Below are 16,445 nucleotides of genomic sequence, written 5' to 3' on the forward strand. Positions count from 1 at the left end.
CCATCCCTGACCGATGGCCATCCAGCCTCTGTTTAAGACCTCCAAGGAAGGAGAGGCCACCTCCTCCTGAGGAAGTTCTTTCCACTGTTGAGCAGCTTGGCTCTGCCTGCCTCATGTTTTGACAGCTGAGGGGAGGCTTGGGAGTCATGGTCAGGTGGCGCACCTTTGCCCCATGCTCCTGGGCTGCTTCCTGGGGGGGGGGAGCCTCCCAAGCCTCCCCCGAGCAGCCAGCAGCCTTCCCCCCTCCCCGCCAGGAAGCAGCCTGGGAGCTGCCATTTTGTGACCCCCTCGGTAATGACACCCGGGTGGCCCACACACCCCGCACACCCCTTCCTATGCCACTGCTTGTGGATTGCTTTGTTGCAGCGTCCACGAATGAGCAGCTGATGGTATGTTTAAATCAAAAGACCTCTATGCTCTCCTCTAGGACCTCATGGAATAGACAGAAAGGGTTGCTTTGACAGAACCTACAGAACAGCCTTTCTCAACCTTGGGTCCCCAGATGTCGTTGGACTACAGGGCCCATCATCCCTAGCTAGCGGGACCAGTATGGTAAAAAAGGTAAAGGATCCCTGGACGGTTAAGTCCAGTCAAAGGCGACTGTGGGGTTGCGGCTCTCATCTTGCTTTCAGGCCAAAGGTGTTTGTCCACAGACAGCTTTCCGGGTCATGTGGCCAGCAGGACTAAACCGCTTCTGGCACAATTCGAACTGCCAGGTTGGCAGGAGCTGGGACAGAGCAACGGAAGCTCACCTGCTGCTATAGACAGATAAAAATCTCAAGTTCATGCACTCCATATGGTTTTGAACCACAGCTCCCTGGCCTTGGCTATGCTGTTTGGAGCTTGACTACGACCACATCTAGAAGACCATGGGTCCCGTTTCCATGGGCTAAGAATAACAGAAGAGATGTTAGCATTTATACAGCAATTCACATGCATTCTCTCCATAATTGTCACAGTGATAGCAGCTTATTTATGGCCACCTAACTGATTGTGATAGATATGAGTTTTGACTTTTGAAATACCTGATATTATAATTCATTGCCTGAGCCACCAAGCGACTAGACATTTTATGGTGTACTAAAGGTATACAGTCAAAAAACAAACAGAAGTAGCCTACTCCATTTCCATACAGTGGTACCTCGGGTTACAGACCCTTCAGGTTACAGACTCCGCTAACCCGGAAGTAGTACCTCGAGTTAAGAACTTTACTTCAGGATGAGAACAGAAATCGTGCAGCTGCAGCAGGAGCCCCATTAGCTAAAGTGGTACCTCAGGTTAAGAACAGTTTCAGGTTAAGAAGGGACCTCCGGAACGAATTACCGTAAGTTTGTAACCAGAGGTATCACTGTATTACCAAATGTCTGTCCACTCTCACAGTTGCTTTTAACTAGACAGTCAATAGGACTGAACAGTCACTCAGCAAGCTGCAGTGGATTTTGGAGTTAGATGTATCTCTGTGATCAAAACAAAACACCCATCAGATTTTTCAAAAATAAAATAAAATTGAGTGTTTCACGGCTAATGAGAGACTGCCCATTGTGGAAATCTGATTTCTTGCCTCAAGAGTCTTGCAACTGCAGCTCCAAAGTCAGGGATTAATGTCAATGAAAGCCTTATTCACAAACATTTCCATATTCATGAGTCTCTGACACTTGCAGGCAATGTGCATAAGAAAAGTAAGCTCTTAGAAGGGGTCTCTCACCCTGTGCTAACACAATAAGAGTCACAAGAGAAGCCTTTAAAAATTTAACCATTTCCCAGCTGAATCACATTTGCTCTCCATTGCAGTGAGAGTAATTTTGATTTTTCATAATAAAGTGCTAACATGTTAAAAATATCCCTATTTACTGGGGGACAGTTCCCGCTTTAAGGTGCCTGCTCCTAGGGATGGACAGACCCATTCAAGTCCACTCCATCTCAGTTCTCAGGAGGGATGGGACTCAGTCCATCCTATTCATTTTCTGGTTGGATTTTTAATGGAAAAGCAGAAACACACAGTGTTTCCATAGCATTAAAAAGCTGTTAAGTGGTGTAGTCAGAGATGCATCTATCTTTGCTTTGTGTACCATATCACTTGGGCCTAATTTTGCTAATTACCTTCCAGTTTTATCAGTGTACTTCTATTTCTGTTGTTGGGGTTTGGCAGGGGAGATTGTTCTGCAGTTAACATTTTCAATACAGTCTAATGACATGTGTGTGTGTGTGTGTGTGTGTGTGTGTGTGTGTGTGTGTGTTGCTTCCCAGCTGACTATCCAGGTAGCAAATCCAGGTAGCAAATCCTCTTATCGTCAGAAAGTTCTTCCTGGCGTTTAGCCAGAATCTTATTTCATGTAACTTGAAGCCCTTGGCTTGGGTCCTGCCCTCTGGAGCAGGAGAAAACAAGCTTGCTCCATCATGTGACAGCCCATGAGATATTTGAAGATGGCTATCATATGGCCTCTATGTCTCCTCTTTTTCATAGTAAACATACCCAACTCCCTCAACCATTCCTCATAAGGCTTGGTTTCTAGACTTGATAATCTAGGTTGCCCTCCTCTGAACATCTTTCAGCTTCTCAATAGCCTTCTTAAATTGTGGTGCCCAGAATTGGACACAGGATGCCAGGAGTAATCTGACTAAGGCAGAATAGAGTGGTACTATTACTTCCCTTTACCTGGACACTATACTTCTGTTGATGCAGCCTAGAATTGCATTAGCTTTTTATGCTGCTGCATCACACTGTTGACTCATGTTAAACTTGTGGTCCACTAAGCCCCCTAAGATGCTTTTCACATACACTACTAGTAAGCCAGGTTTCCCCCATCCTAAATTTGTGCAGCTGGTTATTCCTGCATAATATCAGAGAAGCCTGACACCTAAGTGCAGAACCTTGCATTTGTCCATACTGAAACTCATTTTGTTAGTTCTCCAATCAGTTAAGGTCATCTTGAATCCCAATTCTGTATTCTGCATGTGTCTTATTTCTTCACATCACCAGAATACATCAACTTTTTCAAAAAAGGGAACACATTTGTCTACTGAGAACTAAGTTCTGTTGAGTTTAATAGGGCTTCATCCCAGGTAAGTGAGTATATGATTGCAAGCTTAGTTGAACTATTCTATTCAGTTACGCTTTTTCTGTGTTTGTCATCATTGGTTATGTTAGGACATCATCATATAGTTTGTGTATTTTAATTTCAGTACATTTTCTATTCAAGAATTTTTAAGATGCAGGTGGTGGTTTTTTTAAAGCCTTACATGTGTGTCATGACCCTCTCTAATCTCTCTTAAGTAAGCACCAACGTAAGGGAAGGATCACCCCACCCCCAAAAAACCATTCTTTAAATTACTTGCCTTATCTTAGAAACTGATGCTTGTGTATAGTAATTCCCACATTTTCTCATATCTTCAGGCACTATCGTGATTCATAAGACTGCATGCATGCCCTAATTAAAAGAAACATGGTAATCACCAACCCGCAGGCACCTTCTAGTTTAATGAACAATGTCCCTCTGCTTTCAAGCTAAGGCAGTGCTGTTCAAAATATGTTCTAGGAAGGTTCTTGGCAGCCTCTTAGTAGTTCCTCAACAAATAAGAATAGTAATGACAGTCAAAGTTTCCCTGGAAGACAGCTTGACCTGTTTCTGCAGAGTCTCTGTTCAAGTACAGTACTCTCAGCACAAAGCCTCCCCAGATGATTCCCATGTGAACAGTGCTAGGCCACAAGAGGAGTAGAAAATTGGGCTTCTCCAGTCAAGATGCACAGGACCAAGAGCCAGGTCACATTATTTTGGCACCTGAACAGAGCTGGCCTGAATCTTTAGGCTGCATGAGATGAAGGACAAGACTGCACTCTCCTCCCGTTCCATGTCCGGAAGCCACCTAGGCTGGCAGTTGAATATTACCTCAACAGTGGTGACAGGACAGCATCTTCCAACACACTTGAGGGCAGCAGGGCAGCTTATGGGACACAGGGCACAGAAAGAAATAATCCTCTTTTCTTGCACTAAAAACAACACTGCTAACAACAGGAACAGGAACAGGAACAACAACAACTTGTTATTTATATGCTGTCCCTCTGATTGGGTTGCCCCAGCCAATCTGGGTGGCTCCCACAAAAAATAGTAAAAACACAATACAACATCAAACACTAAAACCTTTCCTGAAGAGGGCTGCCTTCAGATGTCTTTTAAGAATCACATAGCTGCTTATCTGTTTGAAATCTGGAAACGTGTTTGACAAATGGAAACCTTGTCTCCCTAGGACCTGTTTCTTTCATGCTATCAACAACCAATTGATAGTCACACAAACCACCCCTTGTCTTCAACACCTCAAAATATGCGCCTTGCAAGTTGCAGGGTAAGTTGGCATCATTGATATCCACATAAACTCTCTCACCCAAAGAAGGCATCATGCAACATACTTTGTTCTGAGGGAAAAGTACACTCACAGAGATAAAAGTATCCACTGATAGTATATATATATATTCAGTACAGCTGCAAACTTTGATTACTTGAAGGACTTTCATTTTAAAACTGGGAAATTATGTTTCTAACATGGCAAAACATGCTATTTCTTAGCTTACCGCTTCAAAGTTTATCTCTTTTAGAAGATTGAAATGATTGTCATAATTAGCCTCCATGTAAATACTCAGTATTATAGGGCAGTCAGCACAATTACTAGAAGTTTATCAGCAAATTGGAGCGGGGAGGATAAAATTCCTGTGTTCATTTGATTAACTTTTGCATTGCTCAGAACAGGGAATATGCTACTGTTTTTCTTTCACTCTGTTCTTTCTTCAGCTGCCAATAGAAACTTTTGCATTGCCTCTCCTTGTATTTTTTAGATGACAGGTTTTGTGATTCTGCAAACATATGATGTAATCAGAACAGAGTATGACTGGGTTCTTTGAACAGGGTCATGCGGAAAATCCTTGGTCCCAGCCAAGCAATAATTGGAAGTGTGCTGCTCAATAGTTGGAAATTGTAATGAAAAACTGACCATTGAGGGTGGCATGGAAAGGAAGGAAGGAAAAATCCCTACCTGCAGATTCATGGAAACTTTGGAGAAAGCTGTTCAGGAGCCCCTCCAAAATCGGTTTATCAGGCAGGCCCAATCTCTATTTGGATTTTCTGCAGATCTGGCAAGATTGGATTTTTGCAAGAAACCTATGGTGCAGCTGTGGAACAGCGAAACATGGGGTAATAAATCAAAATGTGGGTCAAGCAAAAGCATGGATGAGCCTCTAACTCACAGAAAATCCATTGCAGAACCTCTTAACCTGGCACTGTTTTAGACATTATTTCTTGTGTGCTTGCAGTAACTAAATGCTGCACCTACTATAAAGCAAAAGATTCAACCACTGCCCTCAGGATTACAATCTAAAAGTCTAGGTACACAAAGAAATGCAAAAGGTAAAGATGGAAGATCTGTTTTAGAATACAAGGGAGAAGAACCAAGGGTTGTTGCTTTTAAAAAAGAAAAAGACAGATGTATTTTAAAAATGAGTACACATCAACAGGAGTCAAATGATAGCCAAGAAAAAAGCACTTTGAAGTATGGGGAATAGCAAGCGAAACAGGATACAGTGGGAAAAGGAAACATACGCATGGGCGTAGCCAGAGGGTGGGGGGGGGGCAGCTGCCTCCCATCAGGTAAATAAATAGAAATATTTAACTAACTGACCTACTGTGTTGCAGATAACTCAGTTCTGCCCCCTCAATGTAACACACACACACCAAATAAATCTTGGCTATGCCCATGAGCACATGAGTTGTTTTTTTATAGAGGACAAAGATAAGGGGCATGGGGAGGGAAACGAATGATGGCATTTTAAAGTCAACTGAAGTTTAACTCAAATCTCTCTATACAAAGCCAGTTTCCAAGATTATGTGTGACCCAGTGATGGAGCTATATGTAAAAGGAGGAGCTGATTGGGGAGCATGTAAGAAAGAGGAGCACATTCTAGCTTGCCAGGCAAAACCCTTCCTTATCTCCTCCTCTAGAGAGCCAGTGTGGTGCAGTGGTTAAGAACGATAGACTTGTAATCTGGGGAACGGGGTTTGCGTCTCCGCTCCTCCACATGCAGCTGCTGGGTGACCTTGGGCCAGTCACACTTCTCTGAAGTCTCTCAGCCCCACTCACCTCACAGAGTGTTTGTTGTGGAAAGGAGAATGTTAGCCGCTTTGAGACTCCTTCGGGTAGTGATAAAGTGGGATATCAAATCCAAACTTTTCTTCTTCTTCTTCTTCTTCTTCTTCTTCTTCTTCTTCTTCTTCTTCTTCTTCTTCTTCTTCTTCTTCTTCTTCAGCTGAGTGGTTAAGCACAATAGCTGCCCACCTCCATGCCACCCAATGATTCAGGCTGCCTTTCCTGCCTGAGGAGTGGGTGGGGGGATAAGAAGAGATGGAGAGGGATTTGAACTCTCCACCCTGAAACTTGAACAAACCTTTTTGCCTAGAACACAAAAAATATCAATGTAAAACAAAAGTAATTCACTAAAAATTTCCAGAGTTCCCAAACTACCAGCACTCATTATTCTAAACTGAATAGAAGGTAGCCAATATCCCTCTTCAGTGAGATGAGAAACGTAAAACTCCTGTAGCTTGAAATGGCCAGAAATGGAGAGCAAGACCGTTACCTTTCTGAATGCTTACTGTTTAAAAGTTCAGGGTATCTCACAAATGTGAACAAGTATCCGATTTTACATAAAAGAATCACCCTTAAAAGCCTTATTGCCTCCTTGAGATGAAACCTGAGGAAGTTTGGCATGCAATGTTACAGGCTAAAATAAATAACAAGTTTATGATTGGCTTTAATGTGGCTTTTCAGCGTTAGTGCGAGGTTAAGTCAAACATACTCTTTCAATCAAACACACACTTTAGGGATGTTTAATAGTCAGGTTCAGTCTGCAGCTAATTGCATTTTATTGGCTTTAAACCTAAATATACAGCCCAGTCCACACTCAGTTAGAACAGGGTATCTGGATGTAAGATCAGTTTAAGTCACTGGTTCACTGGTTCAAATCAAGTTCAGGCTTTCCACCCCATAATGTCCAGTCTACTTGGATCACATGCTCTATCTTACAGCAATAGTTAGAGACAACAAACATCTTCAATATTTGTAATGTTTTGCAGATGGCCAGTGTACAGGTTCAGCCTCTGTGTGACACACAACTAGGGCTGGGCAGTATCTGGTTTTCAGCATCGTGATATATAAACATCACGATATACTGATATATCATGATGTCTGAAATCAGGATGGAGCTATGTACTGTAGAGGCATTGGCTGGTTTCACAGTTTCCCCTGCATCATGATTTTTGCATAACACACACACATACACACATCATGATTCATGATATATTGCCAAGTAAAAAATTATGAAACTCATATCACAATATGGACTTCAAACTGGTTTTGGACAATATATCAATATATTGCCCAACCCCACACACAACTCAGTTCTGTCCAAAATCAGCTTCTAGTAGGCCAAATGAGTTTGGATTATACAATGCCTAATGAAAGTTTCTGGCTGCCTCAGAGCTCCGAGCAATCAGACTTACTGGCTGCAGGCTACCATCACACTCTTCCTTCTCCTCTGCTCTTTACTTCACTGGAGTAAGGTCTGACACATGCCAGCTTGATTGACATGTGCGAGCAAGAAATTTTTGATAGTTTTTGATGGATTTACCATGCATGTCTGCAGAGAAGTAACACCCATTGAATTTAGTGAGGCATCCTCCCTAGTATGTGGGTATACAATTCAAGCCTCACTTAAAATGGTAAAATGTTGATATTAATGTATATTCTGCTGCAGCTATTTTAATGATACGGGTATATGTGAATGATTTGTTAATTACTTACATGTGGTAATAACTGTTCTCAGTAATGGAGGGAATTGTTTTCTATATGGTTAGGGAAACTTAATTGTTGGAATGCTGTAATTTCTTAGCTGACTAACATGAATATAAAAGTGATTCATGAAATATGTTAAATGCATTTGATATACTTATGGTTTTTATACCTATTTACTGCACCACTATATTTTTTGTCTTACTGTCATTGTCAGTTGCTTTGAGCATTAATTTATATGGGACAGCAACATAATTATTAAACATTTTTTAAATGCCAGTCCCGTTAACCCCTGTGGTGATTGCTGCTAGTTTACATATATTGATAAGGCAACTGGCCATGGGGGTGGGCTGCAACTGTCACACACAGCCAGCAACAGAAGTTGCAATCCCCGTGGTGTCCATATTCTCTATGACAGGGGTCAGCAAACTTTTTCTGCAGGGGGCCGGACCACTGTCCCTCAGACCTTGTGGGGGGCCAGACTATATTTTGAAGAAAAAAATGAACGGATTCCTATGCCCACAAATAACCCAGAGATGCATTTTGAATAAAAGGACACATTCCACTCATGTAAAAACATGCTGATTCCTGGACCATCTGCAGGCCAGATTTAGAAGGCAACTGGGCCGGATCCAGCCCCCAGGCCTTAGTTTGCCTACCCATGCTCTATGACATAGAGACAGGAAGAGCTAGAATGTCATCATTTGGCATAGAATCAGAAAGGGCCAGAATGAAAGCCGCCATTTGAAGAAGAGGTGCACAAGGTGGGTGGATCAGGAAAGGAAAAGTCACTCTTCTCCCATATTAGACTGTGCCCCCGTGAGCTAGCATTGGTCACCCCATATCTGGGCTCCTACTGATGTGCAGCTCATGTGCTTTCCTCTCCAGTGACACAGCCATGCCACTACCTGGCCCAATAGTGGGGCTAGAGTTGTGGCCAAGTCAGAGGGAGACAGGGCATGCAAGTCATGTTGATGCCAGAGGGTGGGGCCTAGGGATGTGTATGGAAGTTAGGAGAGGATATATTAGTATGTATTATCCTTACTCACACTTGTGAGTACAGCAGAGTACACCCCTTTGCACCAAACAGGCAGATGTTGTTTCAGCTGGTTACAGCCTTTTTGATTACGCAATCCAGGATGCCTCAGTGAAGCCTGGATTCTTCTTGGCATCCCCCCCCCCCTTTATCCCACTTAAAACAATAACAGCACAAAACTAGTCTTCACAGTTCACATTCAGCAGCAATCTGGAGGCAGGCTAAGGTTGCAGTTACAGGTACAATTGTATATATTTATAAGACAATGGAGTCTGACACTTTTGACTTCAGACTCTAGAACTAGCTACAGTACATCTTTGTACAGATGCAGTGGCAAGATGAATAGAGTAAGAGAGCAAAACGGAGTAAGAGAGAGAGAGATGATGACGTGACTAGCCTTTTTATACCAGTTACGCCCACCTCTACCTGGCTGCACCCAGAGGGAAGAGGCTCCCACAGGTTTGAAGGGTGTGCCTTAAAAGAAGAGGTGCCCTCTCCCTGGGCAGGCTCACCTGAGTAACATGAGGGCTGGTCACCTGTCAGAGCCTTTAAGAGTTAGCTTCCTGCAGTCACCTCTGCAGATCAACAACCTCTGCTACACTTTGTCCACTGTGGGAAGTTTAATAGCTTTGCTGAACTTCTCACCGCACAAAGTAACCCAACAGGTTATTGGTCAAAAACATTCAACACATAATTATCAATGTCTGTATTTTTCTGCATTTCATTTCCCCCTGACCTCACTTTTTTACTACCCATCCACCCTACCCTAACTTAGGACAATACATTTTGCATCTGACGAAGTGGACAGTAATATACAAAAGCTTCTGCCACAATATATTTGTTAGTGTTTAATTGTTGTTTTTATTTTGTTTAGGAAAATATGCTGCCATCTTTACTTTCTTTGCTTATAGCTGTGGTAAAGCAAACTTCTTTGCCACCAGCGATGTTACAGATTTAACTGAATAAGCATCTGTGGCATTTGTAGGACACAGCATTATCTATGTTAACAAACTGCGGGGCTGTGGCGGGTATCAAGGGGAATTGCATTTGCACTGCAACAACAACAAAAACTTCAGTTGCTGAAGTGAATTGATGGATGCAGGTGGCGCTGTGGTCTAAACCACCGAGCTTCTTAGGCTTGCTGATCGAAAGGTCGCGGTTTGAATCTGCATGATGAGGTGAGCTCTCATTGCTCTGTCCCAGCTCCTGCCATCCAAGCAGTTCGAAAGCATACCAGTGCAAGTAGATAAATAGGTTCCACAGCAAAGGTAAGGTAAATGGTGTTTCCGTGCACTCTGGCTTCCATCATGGTGTTGCGTTGCATCAGAAGCGGTTTAGTCATGCTTGCCAAATGACATGGAAATCTGTCTGCGGACGAACACTGGCTCCCTTGGCCTGAAAGCAAAGTTGAGAGCTGCACCCCATAGTCAATTTCGACTGGACTTAACCATTCAGGGGTCCTTTACCTTTACCTCAGTGGCTGAAAAAAAGTTATATTCCAAAACAGAAGCAGTTCCTTGAAGAAAGACATTTGGAGCCCTGAATCAGCTAAACACCAGTACAACAAAAGGTTCACCAGAAAGGCCCAGAGAAGGAAAGAGGAAATAAGAAGCAGCAAAAATAGCAGATGCCTTCTTGTGGAAGAAAGACAAATGGTGCCCTAGAAAAAAAAATAGGACTGCCAATCAAGGCACCAGCAACAGAATCTTGTGGCACTTCACAGATCAATAAATGCTGGTCCTTCTTGATCAGTTGGTGGCATTAATAGGTAGCCCCCAGGCATAGCAAATCTTGCTGGATAGTTCCCTCAGTAATGTTAGCTGCCATCCAGGTTTACTGCACAGGAGACAATATCCAAATGTACAAGAAATAAGGCAGAATGTTGATGTGCATAAGAGAAAGCATATGAATATTCCTAGGTCACCTGTGCACATTTGAGCATTTACATGAGTAACACAGGCGTGAAGATCATAACATAATTTCATATATACGTAAGTGGGAAGTGTTCCATTGGGGAAGTGGGAAGTACTTCTCCCTGTGACTTTGGGGATAAGGTTATAGAAGTGGGCATAACCCATAGGAATGCTCCACCAAGATGTGTCTCTTCCTTTTCCCTTGCCCTGAGATGAACTTGCAGTTTGCATTACCAAAGTCAACACAAAATGAGAAATCTCTGATTGTTCACATGAAAGCTTCCCACTCTGGATTCAGTACTGTACCAGATGTACAAGCAGCATCCCACGGCGATGGCAATGGCAAGGTATTTTATGTGAAGCTCATTTGAAATGGACTGAGTCTGTTCAGATGCACTCATGCTGATCATCTGGTATCTGCATTCAGTGTGCCAGAGACTTGAGTCTTCTCTTCCCCTTCCTTCATCTATATAACTGACAAGGCAGTCATGGGGATCGGCGCAGGATTGTGCAAACTGCAGAGCTGACTTCAGAATGTCCTGCAGGAAAAGGTGCCATCCATTTCCAAGGATACTTATCCTACATGTACTATTAAATCACAAAACTACACTTGCATCTTCTGCTCCCACTAATTTGAGATAGCAAGAAAAAGCTAAGTAGTTTGAAGGTACTTTGTGTTTCACATAGAGTTGTTAAAGTTCTAAGTTTAATGTACATAAAAAGCTGTGTTTGAGAGCCTTGTATTATGAATGCTGTAAAGGTCAATTTCCCTTCAGCAATAGGTTCCACTCTGGATGAAAGTGGAAGGTTGGTGTTTTTCCATTTCAGTGAACTAAACCACCTGATGACTTAGCACCCAGAAACCGAGCTCTCTCTGAGACCTGAGAGAATAAAGTTTACTGAACTGCGTAACCACACTCCTTAGTTAGGGCTGTCATACGTCCCGGACAGTACTGGGATATCAAAGGCAGAAATGACATCTGTGGGGAATTTCTGAAATGTTTTAGGAAAGTCAATTAAAAAAATTGTGTCTTTTTGGCTCAACAAAAAAAGCTCAGTCGTGGTCGTGGTTTCCTAAAAAAAAGCTCAATGATTTTCAGGGTGTCCTACCTTAGTACAATGTGTTACTTTGTATTTTGTTCTTGTACCTCGATTTAAGACTGTTCTGCAGTAAAGCTTTGGAATTCATTCTTGGGATGGAAATTACTGAGAAATGCTTGCACATTCAAAAAGCACTGCAAAGTATTATTGTTTCATTAAATTATTGCTCCATGCAGGCAAAGTGTGCTGTAAACACTTCTCTGGATATTTGCAGAATGACCACACCAGCAACGGAGCTGGTCTGGTGTAGGAATCTCAAGCAGATTTAGATTTAGCTTTGTTTATCCATGCATAATTGCCCCCTCTCATAAGAGGACAGCTCAGGGTCACCAAATCAAACTAATTGCCAACAAATTCAAACAAGATACAGCTACAGTGGTACCTCGGGTTAAGTACTTAATTCGTTCCGGAGGTCCGTTTTTAACCTGAAACTGTTCTTAACCTGAAGCACCACTTTAACTAATGGAGTCTCCTGCTGCCGCCGCGCCGCCAAAGCACGATTTCTGTTCTCATCCTGAAGCAAAGTTCTTAACCCAAGGTAATATTTCTGGGTCAGCGGAGTCTGTAACCTGAAACGTATGTAACCTGAAGTGTATGTAACCCAAGGTGCCACTGTAATCTATGGGGCTTCCTACTATAAGACGTAGTGGCACCCACTAACTTTAATGACTTTAAGTGGATATTTCACGGAGGATGGAGCTACCCACAGTGATAACAGCCATAATAGTTCTATGGAACCTAAAGGGAATAGTATACCTCGGGACACCAACTTCTGGAAATAAATCACCAAGAGAAAGCTTTTGCCTTTGTGCCCTGCTTGGTGTTTCCCAGAGGTATCTGAATGGCCGCTGCTGGGAACAGAGCACTGACTTAGGTGTGCGCTTTGGTCTGATCCAAAAAGATTATTGTTATGCTCACCAGAGGCATATGAGGTTCTGCCTGGACAAATGCACTTTGTAGTTGTAGCCTATAAACAACACGTGCTAGTGCACCACACATAGATGTATGCAACCCACAAAACAAGCCAGATTAAATTAAGCAACTTTCTTTTAAGTGCTGTCTGAATCCAGTTGCCCAACCTTAGTAGAACTGATCCACACTGACCTGGTTAAAGTGAAATTCTTGGCCCAAAGCTAGTTCAGGCCCATCACTGAAGTTAAGCCAAGCACTTCAGCTTCACTGGATTATGGAACAGGCTGTACATTAGTTTTGAACAGCGACAACTATTTTGCTTTAATCTTTTGCTACGTTAAGTCTTGAACATTAATTGGAGCAGGCAGTTGCTGTGAAGTTGCTGGAAACAATTCCACTAGCCAATGTATTGGTGTGGGAGAATTGTTCCATTTTAAAAATAAGAGAGAGAGAAATGATAAAGCATTGGTGTAGTGGAAGGAAATGACGGCTTCTGGACTTTTTCCCTGAGCAGGAGTAATTATGGCGTCTGCTTGTTGGTGGGCCCTCCTTGAAATAGGTGACAGTGAGGCTTCCAAATTTGTTTGCTTTCTGATTGGTTGGCATCCATCTGTCTCAGGAGACAATGGAGGCAAACATCTTTGGTGGTGAAGTCAAACTGTTAAGGTTGCAGTGCCTGCTGTGGCTGTAGAGACTGATAGGGGAGAGACATGTTTTGTTGCAGCAGGAGCAGATGAAGACATCCATTTGTCCTAATGGAGGTGCACCATGGCATTTCTTCTCCCTGCACTCCTCCCAACAGTCATTCCTCCTCTGGTCACTGCTACAGATACATGACCTGAATGTCTGTCTCCAGGCACTGCGGTCGTCTGCCAGGGACGACCACAACATTTGCTACAGGTTAACATAAAAGAAGTTGAAGAATGAGAAATACAAGCAAACAGAAACAGGAAACTTATTTCCTTTTCTCTGATGCGGTTCCCACCTCATACTAGCAATTTAAATAATAACACTTTTTTTTGGCAAAATGGTTTGCATTTCTAATTTAGAGCCACAGATTATACTTCAGGTGCCTGAAGGTCTTTTGTTAAAGCTCAGTGTATTTTACAAGCTGAACCTATGCAGTCAGAAGCAATACTGAGTTAAATTGAGTTTACTCCCAGGAAACGAAGCATGTCATGCTGATCTTAATAAATTGGATATTATGCTATGGATATTTGCCATCTCTCTCTCTCTCTCTCTCTCTCTCTCTGTGTGTGTGTGTGTGTGTGTGTTTGCGAGAGAGAGAATGAACATCAGCATGGCAGCCTACATTTTGACTCTCTCCTTGAGGACATTGGAAGCTATCATGATGAGACCCATTCACTTCAAAATTTACAATGTGATGGTACTATAAGACCCCTACTCAAATTCAAGGTTGTCCCTTCAATCCCAGATATGTGTGAACACGTTGTGGTCACTTAGGGCTACATGGTAGCAGGGGTGCCTACTTGCCCCCCACATTAGGGGGCCGCATCATGTGATGTCACGCGACATGTCCCACCACCGGCGCTTGCACGCTGGGTGAGGAATGGGGAGAGCGGAGCTGCTCCATGCTTGGCCTCCTTCTCCGCATGCGGCATCAGGCAGGGAGGAGGAGGCAGAGAGCGGAGCCCAGCTGCCGTGCTCCACCTCCTTCTCCCCATGGGGTGCACTGGGCCGGGGTGGGACACACGGAGGTCGATCTTTGCCCTCGCTCATCCCAGCCCCCTCCTGGCTCCTGGATGGGGGCTGGGGTGCACAGAGGGTGCCCGGAGGCAGCAAGGGATGTCAGCCCCCTCAATACTGGGGGAGGGCTGAGCCCCATGCTTCAAAGTATTTAGGGGGCTGGAGCCCCTTGCACCCCTATTCCCGGTGCTGATGCATGGTAGAAAACCTGGGTTCCTCTCCAAGCATACACTCAGAGTGCCATAGCCAACCTAGCTTTTTTATATGCATGGCCTATACATGATGGCATCTTTCAATATATGTCTTGTCTGATCATTCAATATATGTCTTGTCTGATCATTCAATATATGTCTTGTCTGATCATTCAATATATGTCTTGTCTGATCATTCAATATATGTCTGACCAGGGCCGGATTTAGGTTTGATGAGGCCCTAAGCTACTGAAGGTAATGGGGCCCTTTATATGTCCAGCTGTCCTTTGCCAACAACAAATTGTCGCTGTTTTTTGTGTTGAATATATGCCATATGGTAATCTATGGATGTAATAGGTATCTAAAACCATTTGCACATAACAAAATATGTATTTTATCAAAGTAATTGTTGAACTGAAATACAATTAAGAAGAAGTATATTAATTGTGAGATAATTATTAATACATAATGTTGCTGTATGTACGTTTTATTTGTTTTTTTATCTCATATTTTGGAAATAGGCATCCAGGGTTTCTTTCCTTCAAATTTTTTTGGGGGCCCCCAAGAGAATGAGGCCCTAAGCTATAGCTTTTTTAGCTTATATGTAAATCCGGCACTGTGTCAGACTCATACCCCATTTCAGATACGATTGGGACAGACGACATTTAAGTTTGGCTCTGTATAATCAACCTCCCTGGGCTCCTTTGGGAGGAAAGGCAGGAAATAAATGTGATAAATTAATTAATTTTAACAAACACGTGTCCCAATGCACTTGGAAGGTGCATTTTTCATGGGCAGCTAAACCTCAGGCGTGCAGACGCCATGGCAAGGCCAAGAGTGAAGCATACGAAAAGGGAGGAGTCCATTCTCCGAGGACAGCTTGGGCACAGATATTGGGGGGGGGGGGGCGCAGGCTTTTGTTAGAGGGGGTAGAACCTCGAATTTGTATTGATTTGTACTGCTGGGGGGCAGCTGGCCCGTTCCCCAACCCCCTTGGCTACGCCCATGGTCCAAACCCCCTTCTTCTTCCCTACAACTGTTCCACGGAATTGCTCCATGCCTCGGGTTGGAGCGCACGAGTCGGAAAGCAACCAAGCCGGGCTAGCAAGGCAGGCGAAGAACGGGGTCAGGGGCAGTGGCGTAGCGTGGGTTGTCAGCACCCCACAAGTAATTTGCGCCCCCTAACCCGTGGATTTGCGCCCCCTAACCCGTGGATTTGCGCCCCCTAACCTGTGGATTTGCCCTAACCCCAGATGTTGCGCCCGGTGCGGCCGCCCCCCCCCTGCACCCCCCCCCACGCTACGCCACTGGTCAGGGGTACCAACTGGAATAAAATACTGGGGGTGGCCAGGCAAGCTCCACCCCACAGAATCGACCGCAAGAAGCAGCACACCCACACCATTGGAATGGCAGCACCCACCAACTTGGGGGGGGCAGCCCCTTACCATATTTGGGGGGGGGGCTCCTAGGAGTTGGCTCCCATGCCTGGGCTGCAACGGGGCTCCTTTCTTCCCTCCCCCGCCCCCGTTTTGAGAGGCTCCGCTCCAGACCCCGAAGCCTCCTCTCGCTGGACCAGGACTGCCCTCGAGCGCATCCACACGTGGACCTCGTCTCCTGGCGCGCTACTTTCATCCGGAGTCGCTAAGGCAAGCGGGAGACTCTTGGGGACGGCAGATCGCCGCGTCTCTCGCTCCTTCCTTCGGGGCTCCTCTCTTCGCCGTCTCGGGTTCCCGCCGGGAAAGCTTCGAAGAA

Source organism: Podarcis muralis, chromosome 4, assembly GCF_964188315.1.
Source record: "Podarcis muralis chromosome 4, rPodMur119.hap1.1, whole genome shotgun sequence".
NCBI lineage: Eukaryota > Metazoa > Chordata > Lepidosauria > Squamata > Lacertidae > Podarcis > Podarcis muralis.